The 27,524-nt window shown below is 37.1% G+C and overlaps 1 pseudogene; it reads left to right on the forward strand.

Annotated features, from left to right (window-relative positions):
• Positions 1–27,524, forward strand: part of LOC134729925 (uncharacterized) — a 75,213-nt pseudogene that overhangs the window by 37,960 nt on the left and 9,729 nt on the right.

Raw genomic sequence — 27,524 nt, forward strand, 5'->3', positions numbered from 1 at the left:
CCCCCCACCCCACAACAGTCCCCAGAGTGTGATGTTCCCCTTCCTGTGTCCATGTGTTCTCATTGTTCAGTTCCCACCTATGAGTGAGAATATGCGGTCTTTGGTTTTTTGTTCTTGCGATAGTTTACTGAGAATGATGATTTCCAATTTCATCCATGTCCCTAAAAATCATGTTATTTTAAAACAAAAAAAGGCCATGTGAGCACAGCAAGGTGGCAGCAGCCTAAAAGCCAAGAGGAGGCCTCAGAATAAAACTTATCTTCCTGGCACCTTGATCTTGGACTTCTCAGCCTGCAGTTTTTTGAGAAATAAATTTCTGTTTTTTAAGCCTGTGGTATTATGTTATAGCAGCCTGAACAGACTAATAGATCAAGCTTGTTAATTGTTCAAATCTTGATTGATTTTATATCTATACATAAAATAGCTGGAGCTCTCAGTTAACAAAAAAAAAATGCATATTGAACTTTCACAAATAATTGTAGATTTGTCTTCTGTGAAATTTGATCAAGTTTTGCATTAATAGTTGTGAGAAATACTATCGAGTACATACATATTTAGAATTGTAGTAGATTCTTGGGGAAATGTACCTTTTAAAATTATGAAGTAAATATCTTCATACTAATGCTTTTGACATCATAATCCATTTTGTAAGACATCTTTAAAGCCACACTAGCTTAGTTTTTCCAGTAATTTTCTTGTATACAATATTCAACATCTTAATCACATTCTACCTTCCATTGAATTTTACAATTTTGCATGTACATGTTGTAGGCAATTTTATTTTAAAAATCCATTCTTGCAGTTTCTGTATATACTGTCAACCCTGATACATTGTGAGTCTTCTATTTGTTCTACTTTTTCTGTGAGTGTTTTTCTATTCTATCTTTTGATATTTCAAGTTTTATTTTTTTTCATTTCACTTTCCTACCTTACAGGTTTTCAAATTATATACTTTCTTTATACTTTGTAATGACTGTCCTTAAAATTTTAACATGTATGCATATGACACTTAACAAACTCTAAAATTAACCAGCATATTTAAGGCCACCAAATAGTGCACCAAAATCATAGAACACTTCATTTCTAGTTTCTTCCCATCTTATACATTACTGGTGTCAGCTTTTAGTTCCATCTTACTTCATAAGTCTTACAGTAATTAATATTTTTATTACTTTTTCATTCAATTTATTGTTGTATATATGCACTGTTGCCACATTTTTGCTCACCTTTATTTTTGTAATTTCAGCCCTAATTCAATTTCTATCATTGTGAAATATTTTCTTTAGATGTTCCACCAGATATAAAACTCTAGGTTGATTGTTATTTTCACTCAATATCTTCAGATATCATTCAGGTCTTCTGTTTTTCTTGCATCTTGTGAAGTTTGCCTTTGGCTTACCTGTCTTTTTTTTTTTTTTTTTTTTTTTTTTTGTAGGTTATCTATCTTTCAACTACAGCTACTAGGATTTGCTCTTTCTCTTTGGTATATTAAAGTATATCATACTATGTCCAGGTTTTTATTTCTTTTTGCTTATTCCAATCATGTGTTTTCTGAACAGGTGATTCATAACTTATCATTTCTAGGAAAAAATTCTAACTCATTATCACTTCTAATTTTGCCTCTTACCCATTCTTTCTATTTACTCTTACCTTTTTTTCTCTTTTTTTTTTTTTTTTTTTTTTTGAGACAGAGTCTCGCTCTGTCGCCCAGGCTGGAGTGCAGTGGTGCAATCTCGGCTCCCTGCAAGCTCCGCCTCCCGGGTTCACGCCATTCTCCTGCCTCAGCCTCCCGAGTAGCTGGGACTACAGGTGCCCGCCACCACGCCCAGCTAATTTTTTGTATTCACTCTTACTTTAATATCACTTAGATATACATTGGATCTTATTCTATTTTCCTGATCTCTCACTTTTGTTTATGTTTTCCATCTCTTTATTTTGTATTCTTTATTCCAGTTAAACTCTTCAGATCTACATTCCAGCTTATTTATCTATTCACCTATGTCTACTCTTCTGCTTAATCTATTGATTGAGTTTTTAAGTTGGATGGTAATTTGATTTCTGAAATTTCTATTGTGTTTTTTTCTTCAATTCTGGCACGTATTATTTAATGGTAAACTATTACCAGTAGTAATAATTTAAAATAATAAAGAATTTAAAATAATATTTTAAAATAATATATTAAAAATAATTTAAAATATTAAAAATAAAATATTTTAAATTCTTTATACATTTTAAATATATTTATTATAAAAGTGAGAATTTTATTATCTGATATTTTTAGAGGCCTGTGTCAGCTATTGTTGACTCTGTGGGTTCTCACTCATTATGGCCTATTTCCTCATGAGTTATGTAATTTTGAAGGTGAGTTTATTTTTGGTGAGACGTTATCTATGAGAATCCTCTGATGTTTTCTTTTTGGAAATATATATTTGAAGGCAGAAATAATTTTTACCAACATGGGACTTCTTTATGTTATGAGGTTATCTGGATCATGTGACTCAAATTCATGTCCATGTAAAAGGAAACAATCTTTTTCTCCTATCTCTGTTAAGTCCATTAAACCTAAGCCTCCTGGTTAGTGAAATCAGCTAATTTGGCTTCCATTCCGGTTGCTACCTTTAGAATCTTCCTTACTCCCTTATCCCCTTACCCCTAGGTGTTTTGTTTGTTTGTTTGTTTTTGTTATTTTTTTCTCCTACTTGAATTGCATTGATTTATTATGTGCTCAGTTATAAATGTAAAGGATGGTTGTCATATTTAATCCAATATATCTAGATGTTTTATATTAGAAGTTCTTTCAGGTTACTTAGTTCATTATGTTTTTAAGCCACTCTGCTATTATTTTTTAAAGGCTTCTGTAACAAGTTCTCATTGAAACATGGGTTAATTTATCACATTTGGTTGAAAGGGGGGAAATCCTAATATTTATTGAGTGGCTAAATGTGACAGGCATGGAAGTGGGTGCTCCAAACAACATTTTTTCTAACTTTAAGTAATTGACAACTTATGTCTTGAGAAATGAGTTGTAACCAGTAAGTTTCAAAGAAAAAAAGGACCCATAAGTCAAGAACAATTTCCAAATAATGAAGAGCAACCTTGCTTTATATTTCAGGGGTCTTATAAAATAGTAGTGAGAAGAGATGATTGTATCGAAGGCAACATTAATTTATTTCCTACCTGGTTTCAAGGCAACTTTATTTATGCCTTACACTGTCTAATAAGAGAGAAGGAAAGAACATTTGGCCAACAGAAAGTATTTTAAAAATGATGGGCTGTCCCATTGTTTACCCTCTACCCTCTGTTCCATTATTAAGAATTACATTTATTCAGTTATTAAAATCAGTCTTTTTCTAAAGTTTTCTAGCTGAGAAATTTCTTAAATGAGAACTTTTTTTCTCTGCATTAGACTGCTGGCTTCATCTGGCAGAAGGCATGTCTTTTCTTCTTCTTCTTCTTTAAATTCACCTTTGTTATTATGTACCCAGCAAAATACTAGAACAAAATAAGCACTGAATAAATGTTTCTTGAATGGAAGACTAAGTGATTCTCTCTGTTACAGAGCTTTCAGAATTGGAGGATCTTGCTTTTAAGATGGACACCACCAAGAGATTTTTTTTCAGTGAAGCTGAAAGGAAGAGAGTTGACAGTGGCATGGTCGTAATAGGTCTCTGGATATTAAGACTATAACAGATTAGTGATTTGGGAAAAGGCAGAGAAGATTCTGCATATTGCTTTGAATTATTCTGGGGATTTTATCCATAAAACATGCAAGCTGTAAACCATTCATTGGTCATGAACCAAGTGGTGCAATGGAAAGAATGTGACCATTAGAATAAAAGAGACTTTGCAAAATCACAATGTTCATTTATTACCACAAAATAAATTATTTTCTTTTGCTCCAGGAGAACTCTACTGTAGAAAAACCATCTTAAAAATCATACAGAATATCTTCTGTCTTCATAGATTTCTCATGAAGATTGTTTTGAATGAAGAATTCTTATTTTTATTCTTACTTTGAAAAAATACTTATTTTTCTTCCAGTTCAAAGTATACCACACTTACTTTCTATACTAAGCTAGAAAACTAAATAGGAAGAATCAATGGAGATATTATTGTACCTCCATAATCAGGTAGGATTCTTTTGTTTGCAAGAGAGAAGAAAAAATTGATTAAGCCAAAAGGGAATGTATTGTCTAATGTAACTGAACTACACTTAGACCTGACTTGAAATATTGGGTTCACACAATATCACTGGGGCTAAGTTATCTCCATTTCTTGGTGCTACTTAGCTCTGTTATTGTACTTCTTTTGAGTTAATTCTGTGGCATGCTCCTTCATCTTCACCACAAAATGGCTGCTATGCTGCCATCACTTACATTTTTCATAACTTCAGGCCAAATGGTAGAAAATGCAAATCTCTTGCAGTAGCTTTTATGAAGTCTTGAGATTAATTCTGGTTGGCTTAACTTAGGTCACATTCTCACTCAATCATAAGAATTAAGCAAATATGATGCCCTGATTGGATTAGTACTAAGTCATGCGCTCCAGTCCAAGGATGAGACAGAATTGACTCTGGCAGGAGAACATAAACTAAAAGTGATAGAGATGAAAATATAGAAAGATTTTGGTATCTGAAAACAACATATTTCTATTACTACCTGCATTAGTTTGTTTTCACACTGCTATAAAGATGCTACCTGAAACTGGGTAATTTATTTATTTTAAATTTTGAAGAAACTTAATTTCCTCATATTCTGCTATACCTGACTCTGTATGGAAAATATCTTTTTAAAAATAGTACATTTTCTCAAAGGTTATGACTCCTATCTTAGAGAAATTTTTGTTTTTGCTTATTTTAAAAAAAAAATTCCTGGACTAATAATTCCAAAATCTCTGCTATAGCTGAGTCTGATCCTTTTTCCTTCTGTATTTCAATGGTTTTGGGGGAAGGAGTGGCATTTGGTTACATGAATAATTCTTTAGTAGTGATTTCTCAGATTTTGGGGCACCCATCATCTGAGCAGTGTACACTATACCCAATGTGTAATCTTTTATCCCTCACCCCCCCACCACCCTTTCCTCCAAGTCCCCAAAGTCCACTGTGTCATTCTTATGCCCTTGTGTCCTCATAGCTTAGCTCCCACTTTTGAGTGAGAACATATGACGTTTGGTTTGCCATTCTTGAGTTACTTCACTTGGAATAATGGTTTCCAACTCCATCCAGGTTGCTGCAAATGCCATTATGTTGTTCCTTTTTATGGCTGAGTAGTATTCCATGGTGTGTGTGTGTGTGTGTGTGTGTGTGTGTGTGTGTGTGTGTGTGTATGCATAGGTATATCCCATTTTCTTTATCCACTCAATTGATGGGCATTTGGGCTGGTTCTATATTTTTGCATTTGTGAATTGTGCTACTATAAACATGTGTGTGCAAGTATCTTTTTTGTATAATGACTTATTTTCCTCTGGGTGGCTGCCTGGGAGTGGGGTTGTTGAATCAAATGGTAGATGTATTTTTAGTTATTTAAGGAATTTCCACACTGTTTTCTATTGTGGTTGTACTAGTTTACATTCCCACCAACAGTGTAAAAGTGTTCCCTTTTCACTGCATCAATGCCAACATCTTTTATTTTTTGATTTTTTTATTATAGCCATTCTTGCAGGAGTGAGGTGGTATTGCATCATGACTTTGATTTGCGTTTACCTAATAATTAGTGATGTTGAATATTTTTTCATGTCTGTTGGCCATTTGTATATCTTCTTTTGAGAATTGTGCATTCCTGTCTTCAGCCTATTTTTTTATGGTATTGTTTTTTTTCTTCTTGGTGATTTGAGTTCTTTGTAGACTCTGATAGGATACTCAGCATTTCAAACAACAAGACTGGATGAAGACAGCATGAGGCCAACTGAATATGCATCCCTCCACTTTTTTGTAGTTTACTTGAAAGGCAAACAAAAATCTTTCATTGTGTCAATGTTACATAAAAATTGTTTTCAAAAGGGAAAACCAAATTTCATGTTTGCATTACTGCATCTTTAATAATGACACTTCATTTTCATAAAATTTCAGAAATCTGTCCAGTTTTAATTCATTTGACCATAAAGTAAGATTTTCATAAAACTTTTAGAACCCTTTACAGTTTTCTGTTAAACAGCAGATCAGTTTTCTAAGAAAACCCTGTTATTCAGACACATGGGCCCAGATTCTGGTCCTGCATCAATGTGATTTTATTTAAATGTTCAACCTACAGAAAAAAGAAACTAAATAATCCCCTTCAAATCTTAGCTAGCTTGCTTATACCCACAGAACTTTTTTTTTTTTTTTTTTTTTTACAAGATCAAACCATCACAAACCCTTTTCAACTTGCTTACACCTTCAGTTTTGTTCCATTACTCTTTCAGGTTAAGACAATCTTTAAAACCCTCTGAATTAGACAAAATTACATCCCCTTTAACAGAAACCATATTCCCATGCCTTCTTATAATCACCCACCAAAACCATATTCTACTTTCCTTCTATACCTTGCAACCTTGTACGTAAAACTGTTTCTCTAGTAGTCTCAACTACATGTTAAAATGGTCACTCTTAACAACTTTTATTTTGGTGAAAAACCTGATAAGTTAGCAATTTTAATTATGTACTAGGTGTGGAGACTAGGACATCAGACAGAAGCACAGACAAGGTCTGACTCTTTCCAGCATAGCCAGAGAACATGGCTAACTCCACATGTCCCCAGGCCTTATCTAGAACTAATGCTACAAAGTAGGTAAATTAAACAATTTTCAAAAGTCAAAGAAGCAGTTTATGACCTTAAAGCACATAGCAAATCTGATATCTGGCCTTAATTCAGACCAAATGTCTAAATTTTGAAGACGCTTTTGTTTTACCAATAGGCTTTAAAACTGTCTTTATTCCCAAAAGATTACTTAAGTCATGTGAACAAACAGGCATTAAAGTTTCTATTTTTCTGCTGATATATGATTTAAGCACTTGTCTTTCCAAGACAATTAATCAGAGCTCTTTTATATATAAACACCACACAGACAACACATATAAATACACAGACAGACGGAAGATCCAGTAGTTGTAAGATTTTTCATTTGCTTGTTTCTTAGTTGCATTACTGGCTTCAGGGTGGAGCTCTTAGAGGAACAGGGCCAGGAAAGCTTGCAGTTTCTAGGACCTAATAAGCAGGCACAGCTGGAAGGCAAAAACAGATCCCCCAAATTAAGGGTGTCATTTTATGATGAATCCTTTGTCCCGCAAAAGGAGAGGGATACTATGGGAGAAGATAGTGTAATGCTTCTATGGTGCCTTTCATTGCAAGGCATCCCAAAGCCAATCAGCCCATTTTGTAATCAGCCAATCCCCCATGGAGGTCTCACCTCTCAATGGGTGGTGAGGACGTTTCCATGTCTTCTGGGTGGCCAAGAGCATGCTTCTCTAATCCAAGCGTGCAAAAAGCCAAGTATTCCTCCTCAACTGCCATTAGCCATCCCTTAAAATATATTTCCTACCTAGTTGTTACACACCAAGGCTAAAAGCTCTCCCATAATGCAAAATAATTTCTGATACCCACCAAAAGTTAAAAAAGTCAGCTAATGCAGTGTGAAACAGAACAAAGCCTTAGATTTTAGAGGGATCTATTTTCTCTCAATTCCTGGGGTTCCATGAGGAAAATGGAGGTTTTTCCTAAAATGGGGTCTGTGGCACCTTCTCTGCTTTTCCCCAGGAGTCCCAGGCTGTTAGAGTTTATCTTAAGTTCTCTCATGTTGACATCAAGAGTGGCAAGAAGACTAAATTGGGAAAAACAATTCAGTCAACTGAAAAGAAAAACCTTTTCTTTCCTTCAGAAAAATAAGATCCAAGAAGAGAAAAAACATAAAGGTCTTTTAAATATATGTACAGCTTGGATATCTTATTTTAATTAAGCTGATTTTAACTACAGAGCTTTTTTTTCTTTAAAAAAAATCCTTTTAAATTTCTTATTGCCAGACTCTAGCCAGGATAGCCAATATTTCCGGCTTTTGAACTCTACCACAGAAAACCCTCCACATAAAATTAATAAGTTTTAAATAAGGTTATAACTTAACCATGAAGGCATAAGGTAAAGTGTCTTAAAGAGATGGTAAGTGGCTTCTTTCTTCTTTTTCTTTCTTTCTTTCTTCTTTCCTTTTTCTTTTTTTTTTTTTTTACAAGAATTAGAATCTCTTCAAAGGTTAGAGAGAGGAAGGAGAAAGGAAAATAAAGACAGGGAATCAGAAGCGGCCCATGAGGGAAAAGAATCAATAAATGGCAAAAATTTACTCAAATAACAAACTAGAAAGTACTCACTCCCTAAGCCAAGAATTGAACCTAGGCTACCATGGTCAAAGACAAAATCTTAGCTACTGAGTTACAGCATTGAGCAGTTTCTATTGCTCTTCTGAGAAGGTACCTAGAAGCCAATTTAGAGCTTGCAAAGGCTCTTAAATGCTCAAGATAATTTTTAGGGATAACTATGACATGAACCCCCAAATTTCTGTCCTTTTGATGGCAGAAACCAAGGCTTCAGCAGGCTTATAGGGATCCTAAATCCACGTCCTATCCTGTGATGCCCCTCTCTCCATTACAGAATGACACAAAAAGACAAATTCGTAGTACAAAGCACACCAGATTTGTTATAGCTTAAGACCGGTCTCACAGATCCTTTCTTCTATTAATCAAATGCTTGCAAAGGAGACAAATAGTGATGTTTACCATTTACACATGAATACACAAACAGAGAGTGTGAGAGACTAGAAACTTGATTGGTAAGAATTTCATACCCTTTTTGCTAGCATACCAGGTTTCCAGGTTCCCTTTCTCTGCAGCTTCCAGAAGAATGGAGCGGCTTTTGAGACATTTCTCACTGTGCCATAGTTGTGGGGGTCAAGCCACTTTACAAAAAAAAATCACCCTTATCTCTTTTACGGAACCATAGGCAAGAGATTCTCAATTTTGCAAGATGCTCCCAACAGGCTACATGGGGAACCAAATTAACATTTTCCATCCCAGCCAAAGCAAAATGCACATGACAAAACAGACATTAATCACCTCATTCAGCAACCAATATTGACCAGGCAAGGCTCAAGCTGTCTCCTATTGGTCCCTGTTGTCTTTGATCCATTCCAAGTAGGGAGGGATGACCTCCAACCGCTAATTCAATGGGTGGTCTCTGGGCAACATGAAGAGTGAATAGTCACCCCAAATCAGCCTTGTTGAGCTTTCCTCAGGACTCACCAAATGTGACCAGAAAAATAAGGAGGGTTCTCTGAGTTAGGCCTGCTAGACTTCTGTCAGCAATTCCTTCTGACACACACAAAGACAAGATGGACAGAAAGCCTTCCAAATCAAGATCCCTAACCCAGAACTCCCAAGACTATCCCTTCCAAACCATCTTCCTATTCTCCAGCTAAGAAATCTCTCCAAGATCATCCTGATTGGGGAGAAGTCTCCCAAACCAAGACTCTTCCTACTAATTAGGGAGAGCCTATCAAGACCCCCAAAGGAGCTGAGCCAAGACAGAGACACTGCAGTGGGGCTACAGACAGGCACCCCACCATGGGGCTACAGAAAAACCGAGACCCCTGAAGGAGTCAAACCAATTGGGAGCAGGAAGGAGGCATTGGCAGCACCTAGGATACTCACCAAACTAGACACCTCATAATGGGGCTACACCTACAGACACTCCATGACTGGGATACAGACAGACACCCTATTTTATGGCTACAGTTACAGACACCTTGCTATGTAGCTATAGACAGATACCCTATGACGGGGCTAGCTATGGGACATCTCCCCAGGACTCTTTCTCTATTGCAATTAAATTCATGCACATTGGGTTGGCAGCACTGCACCAGTAGAAACAGTACCAGAGTCAGCCTCCAGTCCAAGAGAACTATGTGGCCGTTTGGGCTGGCCTCTGTATCCATTGCTGGAGGGGAGCTACTGAACCACAGGCAGGTAGCCACAAGGGCAATCCCAGATGAGCCCCCAGATTTGTAACCAACCAATGGGTTCGCCTTGCCCACTGCCCGGACAGAGCCAGTTTATCAAGACAGAGGAATTGCAATAGAGAAATAGTAACTGCAAAAGAGAAAGAGTAATTCTCTATCTCTCATCTGTGAGGAAGACTTGAGTTTTATTATTACTCAAATCAGTCTCCAAACTGGGTAATTTATAAAGAAAAGAGGTTTAATTGGCTCACAGTTCTGCATGGCTAGGGAGGCCTCTGGAAACTTATAATCATAATGGAAGGCGAAGGAGAAGCAAGTTCCTTCATAAGGCAGCAGGAGAATGAGGGCATACCGGGGAAGCTGCCACTTTTAAAACCATGAGATCTCATGAGACGTCCCTCACTATCCCTAGAAGAGGATGGGGAAAACCACCCCTATGATCCAATCACCTCCCACCAGCTCCCTCCCTCAACACATGGGAATTACAATTTGAGATGAGATTTGGGTGGGGACAGAGAGGCAAATCATATCACTACCTGACCAATTGACTGCTCCACATCTACTATACATCTATTTCTCTTAATCTATGTCACAAATGTTCATGTCTATATTAAATGTCCCAACCCTGTCCAAAAAGGGAGACAAGTGAACTCTTAGCTAATGGTAAAGTCAAGATCTCTGGATGATGTGTAAGTCATCTTAGTCAATTCCAATTTTAGATCCTCCTACTTTTCTATGTGTGGATAATTGATATGTGTATCTATTCTCCAAACACTTAATATAAGGTTAATAAAAAAGAACATGATTACTGCAATAAAATTGGGACTAGAAGAAAAAATATATGGATTATTACAGGGTTATATGATATGTAGTGTTCTTCTAGGAAGGAATCACAGTGAATCACTGCCCTGGGAGAGGACTGCGTTACTGGGTCAGCTAGTTTGGGCAGCATCCAGGTCTATTCTTGGACGAATCTTCCTCATCCATGGTCTTCTATTCCTGCATTTGAGGCAATTATTGAACATGGTCTAAGTAGACAGAGATCATAAACCAGAACTTTTCAACCCATTTTGTAAACTTTCTGATACTTCATCAGATAGCTCACATGCCCCTTTCCTTCTATTTGACTCCAAGCTCTTTGAGGGGAGAGACTATGTTTTACTTACCATTTGTCTCCAACATAAAGTACTGTGATGGTTATAAAATTAGCACTTAATAAATGTGGTAAGAATCAATTAGTGAATGGGACTGATAAAGTGATTGACCAACAGAACTAGACAGGCTCCTGGGAAATGACCTGGTCCTTTTCAGAAAAATAATTATCTAAATGAGAATAATAGTAGGCCAAAATAATTATTTATTTTATGCAATACAAAGTTTGTTATGTTTTATTTCACATAGGATTGAATTTTCTTCTGGGATTACTATGTTTATTAAATAGAAAAATCTTGCAGAAGAGTCCAAATCAGATTCCTATATAAAAAATATTGACAATTTTTAACTAACTCTTTGGAAATACATGTACTTTTTATTCCCAAGTCAATCAAACATCTGAAATCATATGAAGATTTAATCACCTACATCTCCATGGGGCTATTAAATTTAGTTGGTGTTTTTGAAATCACTTTTTCCCCCTTGATTGCAATAATTTGCAAAGCAATTGCCTATTTATAAATTCTATTATATACATTGCTTATTTTTTTTATTCTTTCTACAAAGGCCAGAGCAAACCGAATAAGATAGTTATCTTCTTCATTATTTTAATATCTCTATACCTGAGAGAGGAGGCTGGATGTTGGCAGGAATGGCCTTTGGACAATGGCCAATTTAATCTGGTCCTCTCTGGACTTGTTAACAATTACAAGACCCACTAGGATATCACTAATGTTCTGGAAATATTTGTGTAGTTAATTTCATAATTTTTATTATTTTTTGAGTAATTTGTTGCCTTTGAAACAAACTATTCTAAAGTGGTGTTTCACAAACTTCAGTTGTTTATGAATTATCTTTATGGTGTTTGCAAAATTCTGAAGACCATCATATCTTTATTTTTTTAAACCCAATTCACATTTTTACTTAAATATTATTTAAGAAATATTTTTCTTATTACCAAAATGTGAAAACATTCTTTTTTATAAATATCTTCTTTCATAAACAGACTGTAATCACAAATTCAATATAAGCAAATAAAAATCATTAAATCATAACTAGGTATTTGTATTAGTACATTCTTGCATTGCTGAAAAGAAATACCTGAGACTGGATAATTTACAAAGAAAAGAGCTTTAATTGGCTAATGGTTCTGCAGGTTGTACAGGAAGCACAGCAGCATCTGCTTCTAGGGAGACCTCAGGAAGCAGAAGCAGAATCATAGCAGAAAGGAACAGGGGAGCAGGCACATTACCTGGCAAAAGCAGGAGCAAAGAGTGGGGCACAGTGCCACACAGTTTTATACCAACAGATCTCATGATAACCCACTCACTATTATGAGGACAGCACCAAGGGATGGTATTAAACCATTCATGAGAAATCCACCCCCATGATCCAATCACCCCCCACCAAGCCCCCCCTCAAACATTAGGGATTACATTTCAACATGAGATTTGGGTGGGAACACACATCTAAACACATAATTCCATCCCTGGCCCCTCCCAAATCTAATGTTCTTCTCATATTTCAAAATACAATCATGCTTTCCAGTAATCCCCCCAAATCTTAATTCATTCCAGTGTTAACTCAAAAACCCAAAGTCCAGTCTTAGCCAAGACAAGGCAAATTCCTTCTTCCTATGAGCCTGTAAAATAAGAAACAAGTTAGTTAATTCTAAGATACAATGAGAGTACAAACAGGTAAACATTCCCATTCCAAAAGGAAGAAGTTGAGCAAAAAAGGGGCTACAGGACCATGCAAGTTCAAAACCCAGCAGGGCAGTCATTAAATCTTAAGGCCCCCAAATAATCTCATTTGACTCCATGTACCACATCCAGGCCACACTGATGCAAGGGGTGGGCTCCCAAGGCCTTGGGCATCTCTGCTTCTGTGGCATTGCAGGGTTCAATCCCTGCAGCTGCTCTCATGAACTGGCATTGAGTGCCTGCAGCTTTTCCAGGAACAGGGTACAAGCTGCTGGTGGAGCCACCATTCTGAGGTCTTGTGGATGGTGGCCCTCTTTTCACAACTCCACTAGGAAGTAACACACTGGGGACTTTGTGTGGGAGCTCCAACCCCACATTTCCTGTCTCCACACTGCCCTAGTAGAGGTTCTCCATGAGGGCTCTGCCCCTGCAGCAGGCTTCTGCCTGGACATCCAGGCTTTTCTATATATCCTCTGAAATGTAGGCAGAGGCTCCCAAGCCTCAACTCCTGTGTACTCTGTGCACCCACAGACTTAACACCATGAGGAGACCACCAAGGCTTACAGCTTGTACCCTCTGAAGCAGCTGTCCAAGCTGTACATGAGCCTTTTTGTTTGTTTGTTTGAGGTGGAGTCTTGCTCTGTCGCCCAGGCTGGAGTGCAGTGGTGCGATCTCAGCTCACTGCAAGCTCCGCCTCCCAGGTTCATGCCATTCTCCTGCCTCAGCCTCCTGAGTAGGGGACTACATGTGCCCACCACCATGCCCGGCTAATGTTTTTTGTATTTTTAGTAGAGACGGGGTTTCACCATGTTAGCCAGGATGGTCTCGATCTCCTGACTTTGTGATCCATCTGCCTCAGCCTCCCAAAGTGCTGGGATTACAGGCATGAGCCACTGCACCCAGCCACATGAGCCCTTTTAAGAAGTGACTAGAGCTAGAGTGACCAGGATATGTAGAGAAGTGTCCTAAGGCTGTGTGGGGCAGCAGATCCCTGGGCCTGGCTCATGAAACCATCCTTTCCTCTTAGGGCCCTGGGTCTGTAATGGGAGGGGCTGCCTTGAAGTTCTCCAAAATGCCTTTGAAGCCTTCCCTGCCTCTCCCATTGTCTTAGCTATCAGCGCTTGGCTTCTTTTTAGTTATGCAAATATCTCTGGAAAGTGGTTGCTCCACAGCCTACTTGAATTCCCCTCCCAAAAAAGCTTTTTCTTTCTCTCCCACATGGTCAGGTTGCAAATTTTCCAAACCTTTATGCTCTGCAACCCTTTTATTTATTTATTTATTTTTATTTTTTTTTATCCTTTTTTTTTTTAATTATTATACTTTAAGTTTTAGGGTACATGTGCACAATGTGCAGGTTAGTTACATATGTATACATGTGCCATGCTGGTGTACTGCACCCAGTAACTCGTCATTTAGCATTAGGTATATCTCCTAATGCTATCCCTCCCCTCTCCCCCGACCCCACAACGGTCCCCAGAGTGTGATGTTCCCCTTCCTGTGTCCATGTGTTCTCATTGTTCAATTCCCATCTATGAGTGAGAACATGTGGTGTTTGGTTTTTTGTCCTTGTAATAGTTTACTGAGAATGATGATTTCCAATTTCATCTGTGTCCCTACAAAGGACATGAACTCATCATTTTTTATGGCTGCATAGTATTCCATGGTGTATATGTGCCACATTTTCTTAATCCAGTCTATCATTGTTGGACATTTGGGTTGGTTCCAAGTCTTTACTATTGTGAATAGTGCCACAATAAACATACGTGTGCATGTGTCTTTATAGCAGCATGATTTATAGTCCTTTGGGTATATACCCAGTAATGGGATGGCTGGGTCAAATGGTATTTCTAGTTCTAGATCCCTGAGGAATTGCCACACTGACTTCCACAATGGTTGAACTAGTTTACAGTCCCACCAACAGTGTAAAAGTGTTCCTATTTCTCCACATCCTCTCCAGCACCTGTTGTTTCCTGACTTTTTAATGATTGCCATTCTAACTGGTGTGAGATGGTATCTCATTGTGGTTTTGATTTGCATTTCTCTGATGGCCAGTGATGAGCATTTTTTCATGTGTCTTTTGGCTGCATAAATGTCTTCTTTTGAGAAGTGTCTGTTCATATCCTTCGCCCACTTTTTGATGGGGTTGTTTGTTTTTTTCTTGTAAATTTGTTTGAGTTCTTTGTAGATTCTGGATATTAGCCCTTTGTCAGATGAGTAGGTTGCAAAAATTTTCTCCCATTTTGTAGGTTGCCTGTTCACTCTGATGGTAGTTTCTTTTGCTGTGCAGAAGCTCTTTAGTTGAATTAGATCCCATTTGTCAATTTTGGCTTTTGTTGCCATTGCTTTTGGTGTTTTAGACATGAAGTCCTTGCCCATGCCTATGTCCTGAATGGTAATGTCTAGGTTTTCTTCTAGGGTTTTTATGGTTTTAGGTCTAACGTTTAAGTCTTTAATCCATCTTGAATTAATTTTTGTATAAGGTGTAAGTTCCACCTTTAAGTAATTTATTTGCTCCTGCATGTGAGTGTAGGATGTTAGAAGCATCCAGGCCCATCTTGAACACTTTGCTGCTTAGAAATTTCTTCTGCCGGATACCTTAGGTCATCACTCTCAAGTTCAAATTTCCACAGATCCCTAGGGCATGGACACAATGTCGTCAAGTTCTTTTCTAATGCGTAACAAAAGTGACCTTTGCTGTAGTTCCCAATACATTCCTCATCTCCATCTGAGACACCGTCAGCATTGCCTTCACTGTCCATTTCACTATCAGCATTTGGTCACAACCATTCAACCAGTCTCAAAGAAATTCCAAACTTTCCTAATCTTCTGTGTGTTCTTCTGAGACCTCCAAACTCTTCCAACCTCTGCCCATTACCCAGTTCTAAAGTCACTTCCACATTTTCAGGAATCTTTATAGCGATTCCACAACCCTCAGTACTAATTTTCTGTATTAGTTCATTCTTGCATTGCTAAAATAAAATATCTGAGACTGGATAAATTATAACATAAAGAGGTTAAATTGGCTCACGGTTTCACAGGCTGTACAGGAAACAGCAGCATCTGCTTCTGGCAAGGTGTCAGGAAGCTTCCAATCATGGCAGAAGGCAAAGGGGGAGCAGGCACATCACATGACAAAAGGAGGAGCAAGAGAGAGAGTGGGGAGTTGCCACACACTTTTAAACAACCAGCTCTCACAATAACTCACTCACTATCATGAGGACAGCATCAGGGGATGATGTTAAACCATTCGTTGAAATCTGCCCCCATGATTCAGTCACCTCCCACCAGGCCCTACCTTCAACATTGTGGATTACATTTCAACATGAGATTAGGGCAGGGAAACACATCCAAACTATATCAGTATTGTTTACTACTAAAGTATGGGAGCTTGAGATATAATTAAAAAATAAAGATTAGCTCATGTTAGACAGATGTTAAATAATATTTAGTCTTACATTGAAACTTCCTCTTTGACATCGTTGGGCTTGAAAGAAAAGAAAATAAAGTTCTCACTATCTAAATTCATGTTATTTTTTACCATGTCCTTTGATATGGTTTGGATCTGTGAACCCACCCAAATCTCATGTTTAATTGCAATCCCTAGTGTTGGAGGTGAGGCCTGGTCAGAGATGATTGAATCACGGGATGGGTTTCTCATGAATGATTTAGCACCATCCCCTAGGTGATATTTTCAAGATAGTGAGTGAGTGATTGTGAGACCTGGCTGTTTAAAAGTGTGTAGCACCTCCCCCCAGCTCTCTTCCTCCTGTGCTAGTCATGTAAAGTGTCTAACTCCCCCTTTGCCTTCTGCCAGGCTTGAAAGTTTCCTGAGGCCTCCCTGGAAACTGAGCAGATGCTTCCATGCTTTCTGTACAGCCTGCAGAACCATGAACCAATTAAACCTCTTTTCTTTATAAATTACCCAATCTCAGGTATTTCTTTACAGCAATACGAGAATGGACTAATACATCCTGTTATCAAATATCATGTCCAATGTTACCTAAAGCCCTTTCTAATGCCAATATCATTCCTGTTTCCCAATTTTGGGAAATAGCATTCTGAAGAGATATTTTTTGTATACATTGTACACAGTAGAAAATTGTATGTGTATCTATGTATGTATGTATGTGTGTGTATATGTATGCAATGTGTTTGTACTATAGGGATGTAAGACATCTAAAGCTTATAGCTTGTATAAATGTAAAAATATTCTTACAGAGTTAGACCAACACCCTCAAATGAAATGTTATGTAAACTATATTTTGTATAAATATTTTCCTCAGCTTTCTGACTTAACTGATTGGTTTTTACTGAAATAACTTTATAGTCTCGTATCAGGAATAATAGGATTTTCTCATTTTCTTATTACCAAAAAAACAAAACATAACAAATGCTGGTGGTGGAGAGAAGAAATCTCTTTTACAATGTTAGTGGAAATGTAAATTCCTAAAGCCATTGTGGAAAACATTAGGTAGTTTTCTTAAAAAATTAAAAATAGAACTATCATACAATCTAGCAATTTCACTACTATTTGCTTCAAAGGACAGAAAAAATATATATCACAGGGATATATGCACTCCTGTGTTTATTGTAGCACTATTCGTAATAGCCAAGATAAGGAATCAACCTAAGCGTCCATGAAATGATGAATGGAGAAACAATGTATGATCTATGTAATAATGGAGTACTATTTGGACATAAGAAAAGAATGAAATCTTGTCATTTGCAGTAACATTGATGGAACTGGAGGCCATTATGTTAAATGAAATAAGGAAGGCACAGAAAGACAAATATTGCATATTCTCACTCATAGGTGGGAGCTAAACAATTTTGATCTCATGGAGATAGGGAGTAGAATGATGGTTGCTAGAGGCTAAAAAGGGTAGTGGGGAGCAGGGGATAAAGAGGGGGTGGTTAATGGGCACAAAGATAGACTTAGATAGAAGGAGCAAGATCCAGTGTTTGGTAGCATAATAGAGAGACTACAGTTACTACCATAATAGAGAGACTACAATAAATTACAATAATTTATTATCTATTTCAAAATAGCTAGAAGAGATTTGAAATGTTCCCAACACAAAGAAATGATAAATGTTCAAGGTGATGAATATCCTGAATACCCTCATTTAATCATTACACCCTTTATGCATGTATCAAAATATCAAGTGTTCTTTACAAATATATACAATTATTATGTATCAATAAAAAGTGAAAAATAAAAAAGGAAAGATTTGCCCATGTTCAACTGAGACAACAAACTTTAAGTTAATTCTGATTTTTGTTTTATTAACTTCCACCCCTGGGTCTCTCCTTTATTTCCTTCCTCCCCTTTGACTCAGACCCTAATGTATTCTCCACTTAACAGTCAGAATGATCTTTTATGAAATCAGATAAAAATCTTGGCTCTGCTTTAAAACCTTCCATGAGTTTCCTGTGCAGATCAGAATAATATTTCACATGCATGCCTAGACTTGAAGCTCTTCCATGGTTGGGCTGCTTCTTACCTCCATTGAGTCTCTCTCCTCTAGCTCACAAGTGGAGTCACACTAGCTTCCGTTTTGTTTTTCATACATGCTAGGCTTTTTCCTGTTTTAGATCTTTTCCACTTACTGTTTTTCTTTTTTCCCTGGAATTCTCTTCCTCTGAGGTTTTACTTAGCTGATTCTTTATCTTCCTTAAGTCTTGAGTTAAATGTCTTTTAGGTTGTCCCTGTATACCCTTTATAAGTGGATCATCCCCTTACGTGGTATTCTCTACCTATTTCCTCCTTATGCTTAGTAGGTTGGGATTATATATGTGTCTCTTGTTTATTTTCTACTTCCCTATAAGACTCTTAAGTTCTATGAGGGCAAGGCTTATGGTTATTTGCATACACTGTCTCAGTATTATCCTTGGTATACGGAAGTACTCAGTAAATATGCATATATATATACACATCTATCTATCTATATAGATATAGATATAGATATAGATATCTACATAGATAGATATAGTAAATGAATCCTCTTCAAAGAGTTGTTTTATTTGTTTCATTGGCTTCCCTGATTATAAACTCACTTTTCAATAGTTTGTTAAGATAGGAGTGTGTGCCATGTTTAGCATTCAGAAAGATTTGAGTAAGCAATTGAATAAACAGCTTCCCCTAGTTTGTAATAATCCTTAAAACATTGTAGTGACTGAGCATAAGGGGCACCATAAGCATCAAAGAGAGATGAATTTGTAGCATCAAAGGCAAGCCAGCAATACTGTTTTAAATCTTCTTCTAATGACCTCCTTATAATTGTGAATCCCTAAGAAGAAATTCAGCTGCTTTCTATGTCTGGAAGTCTGCTTAACTATGCTTAATTCTTTTGCTTTGGCTCATTTCCAAACTCTGTAACTTTCTTTGACTAACTAGAATTGCATTTGGACTTTGGGAGGAAACAGTTATTGTTATACATTTGTAGGTGTGAGCACCAGCTGCTTGTGGAAATTCCAATTCATTATACATTCGATTTTATAAAAGAATAAGCAAAACTTTGAAAGTATGGCTTTAGTCCTTACAGTTGAAACTCAAGTGTATTATTGATTTATTGTGGAAATATTAAACAATTGACCAAAATTTTGATGTGTCCATTACTTCATTAATAAACTAAATATATTCATTTATTCTTTTTTTTTTTTGAAATGGAGTTTTGCTCTTGTTGCCCAGGCTGGAGTTCAGAGGCGCAATCTCGGCTCACTGCAATCTCTGCCTCCCAGGTTCAAGTGATTCTCCTGCCTCAGCCTCCCGAGTAGCTTGGATTACAGGCATGCACCACTATGCCAGGCTAATTTTTGTATTTTTAGTAGAGATGGGGTTTCACCATGTTGGTCAGGCTGGTCTCGAACTCCCAACCTCAGGTGATCCGCCTGCCTCAGCCTCCCAAAGTGCTGGGATTACAGGCATGAGCCACTGCACCCGGCCTCATTTATTCTTATGTAGTTTCCACAGGGGCCTTAATATTTCTGAAAACCATCTCCAAATACACATAATGAATATTTTTGTAGAACACATACATACCCACTGGAGACTTTTTTCACATTTTGCATTTATAATTGTGGCAGATACTGCCAGCTGACCACTAATAATTTCTTCATCCCTTCCATAGTGTGGAGTTGTTGCCGGACAATGGCTGCCCCTTCAAGGACTATTATTTCCCAGCCTCTCCCCCTTGCATCCAGGTAGACCCTGTTACCGATGCATGTCTACGTTACCTCTAGGAGACAGGTAAGGTTGCAATATGTAATCCTCAATGTTCCCTTCCCTCAGGACTGCTGGTTGGGTAACACTGATGCGTCTTTGCTCTAGCCAAACAATGTAATATGGGGTTCCTGAATCACAGCCTGTGAACAAGATGCTCTGGAGAAGGAACATCTGCTTTGAACTTCACATAAATGAGAAATACACTTTCAGTTTGTTATGCAACTGAGATTCTGAGTTTGTCTGTTACAACAGTTGCAATATTTACCCTGATGAATGTAATGTAAATTTATCAAATAAACTCTATAAATATATAAGTGTAATATAGCTGCATACATTATTACAGAGCTAGTTCAGCACTCATTTTACACATGAGAAACCTGAAGAAAAAGAGACCTTGAAGAGTTAAGCAAACTCAGATTATAAAATACATTACTTAACAGCTAAACTAATTCTAGTGCTTATTCCATTATAGCAGGAGTGGACACAGTATGGCCCTCAGGCCAAATCAGGTCCACTGCCTATTATTTAGAAAAAATAACGTTTACTGTAACCCAGTCACAATCATTCATTTACATATTGTTTAAGACTGCCTTTTTTGCAACAATAGCAGAGTTAAGTAGCTGCAACAGAGGTCATATGACGAGTAAAGCTTAAAATATTTACTGTCTGGCTTTTTACTAAAAAAGGTGGCTGACCCATGCATTGTACTGTATGTCCACGGGCTTTCCAGGTTAATTCTGCATACGGGACATAATAAAAAGGTAGGCTCTAATTTTATATTGTAATCAGGTGGTGGGTTCTTGCTTGCTGTACAGATAAAACCAATTCACTGAGACTGTGGTATTGCAATAAAGAAAGAGTTAATTAATGGTAGGTTAGCCATGCAGAAGAAACAGTTATTACATCAGTCTCTTTGAAGGCTTGGAGGTTTGGGTTTTTGAAGGATGGTGTGATGAGTAGGGAAGTAGGGAATGGGGACTACTGATTAGTTGGGGATGCAATCACATGGATGTAGAAAACAGTCCTCATGTGCTGAGTCCACCTCTGGGTGGGGACCACAGATGAACTGAGTCATGAATCATAGTCTAGATGGGGTCAGTCAACTGCCAGAATGCAAACGTTTGAAAAGCATCTTGAAATATCAATCTTAGGTTCTACAATGGTCATGTTATATATAGGAACAATTGGGGAAGTCACAAATCTTACGATCTTTGGCCACATGTGTCCTATCAGTTAGGGATTATAGAAAATATGCCTACATTTTAGCAGAGTTCAGGCCCATCCCATAATCCTAATCTCATGGCCTTTTATTAGTTTTCAGTCCTTTAGCAAGAACGGGGGTAGCTTTCAGGGGGATTATTATCATCTTTGCTTCCAGGTTAAACTACAAACTAAATTTCTCTCATGTTTTTCTTGGCCTATGCCCAGAAATGAGCAAAGATGGTCAGCCTGTGAGGCTAGAAGTAAGATGGAACCAGCCATGCTAGATTTCTCTCACTGTCATAATCTTTGCAAAGATAGTTTCAATATCTCTCCTATTTTAGTGGAAACATTGGAAAATCCTTCAACTTTTTTTTTCACTTTCTCTACTTTGTGCACTAACCTCCTTCTTAACTAATATTTGGAAACGATCCAGCTTCCTCTCATGCTTCTGATATTATCTAAGATAGGGTCCTATGAAGCAGAACTTTAAAATGAAATGGTAAAAGGCTAAGGTATGCTTTCCCATCTCTCCTTCATTGCTATCCCAATGCTGAGACTGAGCACATGCCAATTAGTGCATTCCCTTAGACTCTACCCTAAGGCCTCTAATCAAATGCCCAGGAAAACAAGATCCTCACATTTCTATTAAACTCAGAAAAGGTTTTTTCTTTCTCCAGTTCTTTCTGTCTACGAAGATTCCATCTTTCTCTACAGGAGTGTTTCTCTACATTTTTTATACATTGTCACTCAAGACATATGATCATGTTTGCATTGATAAAGTAAGGGCTGTAGGCACTGTCGAATTCCCAACTTATATATACACAATTCCAGCACTTTCTCTCTCACTTTTCAAAAACACATCAGACTGCAAGAAAGAAGTCATTTATTATAGAACTAACCTTAAATCCATTATAAGTTATTTTTTAAACATTACATTAAAACATCGATAATTAAACTATTTTTAATCAAAAGTAGTTGCTCTATCTCTCATAGCTGGTTCTGACAAACAAGCTTACTGTAATACTATGTATGAAGATAACTGAATCTATATGAAAAGGAAGAATTTGAGAGGCTCATAAAAAATTCTGTTTCCTCATTGTGAGTTGCAGTAAAAATTGATTTAAGCAGATAAAACTCAAAGAAAGCAAAACATCTCAGATAGTCTTTTTTGGTTTATTTTTGAAAAAGTGAAATAGGAAAAAAGAAACTGTTTCTAAGTAGACTTGAGAGGGAACAAACCCAGATCATAATTCAAAGACAATGCTATCAGAAATCTTACATTCTAACTTATCCTTGGGTTGACAAGAAGAAATAAAAGAGATAAGTGGCAAATGGCTACTGATGTGTTTCTAAGGCCCTATTATACCAGAGACCCTCAGTTTGTAGCAATCATGCCTTTCAACTTTTCTTCCTCAACTCTAACTCTCACAACTCCTGCATTAGCTTAAAGCTGATAAACTCTTTGTTCTAACTGCCCATTAAGCAGAGATAGAGTTGGAAGGGAAATTTCCTATCCGGCTGCGGCAAATATGGGGTGTGTTCCTGACATTTTTAGAAAAATCAATAACTGTAGTTTCCAGAGAATTGTTGTTATACACAGTACATAATTCTCATAATTTATTCTATAATACTGGGATATTGTGGGTTAAATTTATTTCTTTAGTTGACCCCCAAGTATGGCACCATGGAAATCATTGTGAATCTAACAAACAGCCACCTGCAAAATATATTTTAGAATACAACTCACTGCAAGTTAGAAATTGCCTCGACATTTTTGTTTCATAAAGAAAACTTGTTTTGCAAAGTGGTGAAGACTGGGTAGTCAGTCTTGGATGCAATCCAAGTGCATTTATTTGGTGACATAATGGCAACTACCATAACAAAAGCCTTTTATAGGTAGTTTCTTCTATAAATTAGTCCTAAGTTGTGGCATTAGTGAGAAAAACACTCTTCGTTTTATCAGTTTTAATATGAATTCAAATATTTAGAACCCCATGTACATCATGGCAAATGCTCCTAATTATGAAGCTAATTGTCTCTGCAATACATTTTACTACTTTATTTTATTCAAAATCTTTTTCTTGGGTCCATCAAAGACAGCTAAAATTATGCAGTCTTATGCATGGTATAATATTGGCAGTATATCATTCTTTATTAAGTTTTTGTCTTTATTTTGACAACTAGTTTTAAATGTTGGCCAAGTGATGACTTTTGCAACTAATGTGAAACAGTTGCTGTGAGCTTTTTTAATTTGACAAGCTCATGTCTAAAATGTTAATAATTTTTCCAGATAATAGAAAGTAAATAAAGTTGTATGCTATCATAAGAAATATTCATATGTGGATAATGACACAAGAGGATAATTTTAAGGATATTTATAATGTGGCTTCAGTCACTATGTCTCTTATATTTGTAAGTACTAAATTCACAATTTTTTAGATACAAGAAATCAAGCTATGGGTAAATAATATTGTCATTTCCCTTGATATATAATAACATTTCCTTCAATAATTCAATTTATTGGAAGATATACTAAGGGCAAGCAAAGAACTTTTGGATTAATACAAATATTTTCTATTATTTTCAGATATCTTCTTTTATTGTATGAAAAGTCCCCTCTCCTTTTTTTTTCTTAAATTTGTTAATGCTATTCTTTCTGTTTCATAGGAACAAATGTTTATCCAGCTTTCCAAGGCTGACCCTATATGTTTACCCTTTATTCTGAGTGAAGATATAAGTTTTAAACTTGATTATAACTTGGCTTAATATTTGAGCAAGCAATTTTACTGATGGTGGAACATTTAATTTTGCTGATTTAGGGCAATATCATCATTTCTAGAAAAAAATCAGCCTTTTTATATAAATATTCCGTGATATTTATTTCTTGTTATTTGGGGAAGGATGTTTGTCTTACGGTTACTTTTCTCTTGACATGTGCTGATGATATAATTTATCTTCTATTTTCTTGTTCCTTCCCTATCAACTTCATCCTTTACTCCCCAGATGCAGATTAACATAAAGATAATGAAATAAGCATCAGGTCCTCTCACTTCTCAGGCCCCGTCTAAGGTCCTGGGGGAGTCCTAGTTAAGTACTAAATGGTCAAATATATTTTTGTAGAATTTAGAAAAGTAAGATAGTTTAAGGTTACTGTGTCTTTTCATACTAAGAATAATGACAAGCTCTTATAAAGAGTCCTGATATTTAACAAAGACCACAGAAGTAGAGGTGGAGAGAGAGACAGAATTGTGAGATATTTGGGAGATAGACTGATATCTCTATTCTCATGATCTATTTTCTAACCAGCTTGAACTTATCAGTACTTCCCAGGCATTACCTAGGTGTTTTCACCTCTGTGCCTTGACAGTTACATTTTCTCTCAGCCTGGAGTCTCACTCATCCCTTGAAGTCCAGTTCTGATGCCAACTGGCATTTCTCTAGTGCTAAACACATAGTCAGCTCTTAGTGCATAGTGTTGACTGCAGAAATTGAGCTAAGGCATGAGTCTTCACATGATTTTCTCTAAATCTGATAACTTGGCTTTTTCCTTCTTTTCTTTTCTTGCTTTGGAGTGGGGAGGAGAATAGGACATTAGCCACAGCTTTTCTTAAGCAAAGGAAGCACTGTTCAGAGGAGACCCAGCATTACCCCTTGATTTTGATAAAGTCCAAAGGCCTCTGATCTTGTCCTTGGCATCACTGATTGTTTTGGAACCAGACCAAGTACAGGTGTAATTTTTGGAGGGAGTCAAAGAAATAAAGGTGTGATTATGGTATGAGGATGAAGTACTCCCACAACATTTGCTCTTTGCCACATAGGAGTATGAAAAGAGTTAGAACTTAGAACAACTGACTTAAAATTCTGAGTATTCCACTTACTAGCTGTTTTACCATGGGAAAAATATTTAACTTTTATGAGTTTTCTCCTTTGGAAAATAATGATAGTGTAGAGGTGGAGGGAGATTATCTTTTCTGCCTACTGAAGGTTCACCGAAAATGAACTGACAAAAGGCAGATTAATATGAGAAAGGTGTACAAAATTTATTTAATGTGCATGGGAGAAAATCGCAGAAGTGTGGTTATCCAATAACCCAATGAAGCCCAGATGCTTATATACCCTTCTTTATAGGGGGAGATGGAAAATGGCAGTGATTTTTTTGAGGGGTAGTGATTATTAGGGAGAATGAATAGATCCTTAACTTGTAAATGATTCCCTTTGGAATTTGAATGAACTAGATATTATCTTGTGAAAAAGTCTGTCCAGGTGTGGTTACATTCCTTAATCTTCTTTTCTGTGACAGATGATGAGATTTCAGGGAGGGGATAGAAGGCAATTGTGTTCTCTTTGGCAGGTGCAGTCTTAAGGTAGATAGGGGAATATCAGAGTAGAGTCTGTTCCAGCCTCTTCTGACTTTTAAGGGTCTTTAATTTAAAGCAATCATCATACAACGGTGCCATATTTAGGAGTGAGGTTCCCTGGGCTCCTTCAATTGCATATTTCTATCTATTGGTTTTTTGGGGACTATAAAAAAGGTATAAATACCTTGTTCATGCTGTGCATAATAGGAATTCTATGTAAGTTAGTTTTCTTCTTTCTTCTTCCACTTTTTACCTTCAGCATCTTTCTAAGTCAACATGTGATTCAAGCAACAAATTCATCCTGGTAGATTTTAATTAATTAAATTTATATTGTATAGATTACTTTGTATGTTCACATACACTATCCTAATTTGTCTTCTTACTGATGTAATGAGGTTAGCTGAGGAGTCAGAGAAGGTACCAACCAAAATGGGTACACCCTTCATGCACATACACACACACACACACACACGTACACACACACACATTTAGACATGTTGGTGTGCCCTAGATAATTATTATCCAATTTTTATGGATAAAAAAACTGGGGTCCCAAAATTCAAGTTACTTACAAAAGCTGACAAGTCCCTTCTCTTTACACTGTTTCCTGTTTTTCACCTGTTTAACTGTTTATTCTGTTTGTCCTTCAAGGGTCACTCATGACAGTTTCTTCCCCTTTCCTGTCACTACCACGTCTGCCAGCCTGGGTGAGGTGCCCCTTGTCTGTGCTCCCATTGTTTTCTGTACATGTTTATCATAGCCCTTATCACACTGTGTATACTTGTCCTCCAATTCACTGTATACTCCTTGATGAAAAAGAACGTTACTTTTTCATGGTCTTTTTGCACAGTGTTTTATATGCAGTATGTTAAACATTACCTGCTGAATGAAAGAGCAAAAGTTAATGGTGATTGGGAAATTGAAATTATTCAGGAGCATGTGTTAAAAAATCTAGGGATTCTTTAGATGGAAAGAACCAGGATCTATTAATTTTTGTTTGTGAGGTAAGGGGTGTGTGTGTGTATGTGTACACACATGTGTGTAAAGACAAAGACTACTGTTTAATTATTGATGTTACCAAACAAGGCTTGGATCTGTGTGCCTGGTACACAAAAAAAGGCAAACACACCAGGATTTTCAGCAAAAGAAAGTGAGTCATTTATTATAGGTCACCAAGCAAGGAAGATGGGCAGCTAATGCTGAAGATCTGAACTTCCCGATGACTTACAAGCAAAGGTTTTTAAGACAAGAGTACATTTTAAGAAAGCGGAAGTTACAGGCAAAATCATAAATCAGCATAAAGAGTTTATATATTTGCTTGGCCCAAAAAGGTGGGATATCTTGAAGTAGGGCTCACAAGTCATAGGTGAATTTAGAGATTTGTTTTTGATTTGCAATAGGCTAAGGAAGCAATGCTTTGTTTAAAAGCTTGGGGTTCAACAGAAAGGAATGTTAAGGTTTAGCCTGTAGGCATGATGCTCCCCAGGACCCCCAGGAAGAAACTTAGGGCAAAGAATGGTGATCAGATACTAGTTCTTAGTTTTTCTCTTATCTGAGGTATATGCGACAATGTTTGGCATTTTTCTTTCTTTCTTTCTTTTCTTTTTTTTTTTTTTTTTGAGATGAAGTCTCACTCTGTCACCCAAGCTGGAGTGCAGTGGCATGATCTCGGCTCACTGCAACCTCTGCCTCCCAGATTCAAATGATTCTCCTGCCTCAGCCTCCTGAGTAGCTGGGATTACAGGCACCTGCCACCATGCCTAGCTATTTTTTGTATTTTTAGTAGAGACTGGGTTTCACCATGTTCATCAGGCTGGTCTCGAACTCCTGACCTTGTGATCTGCCCGCCTCAGCCTCCCAAAGTGCTGGGATTACAGGCGTGAGCCACCAGGCCTGAATGTTTGGCAT

This window comes from Pan paniscus, chromosome 2, assembly GCF_029289425.2.
Source record: "Pan paniscus chromosome 2, NHGRI_mPanPan1-v2.0_pri, whole genome shotgun sequence".
NCBI classification, from domain to species: domain Eukaryota; kingdom Metazoa; phylum Chordata; class Mammalia; order Primates; family Hominidae; genus Pan; species Pan paniscus.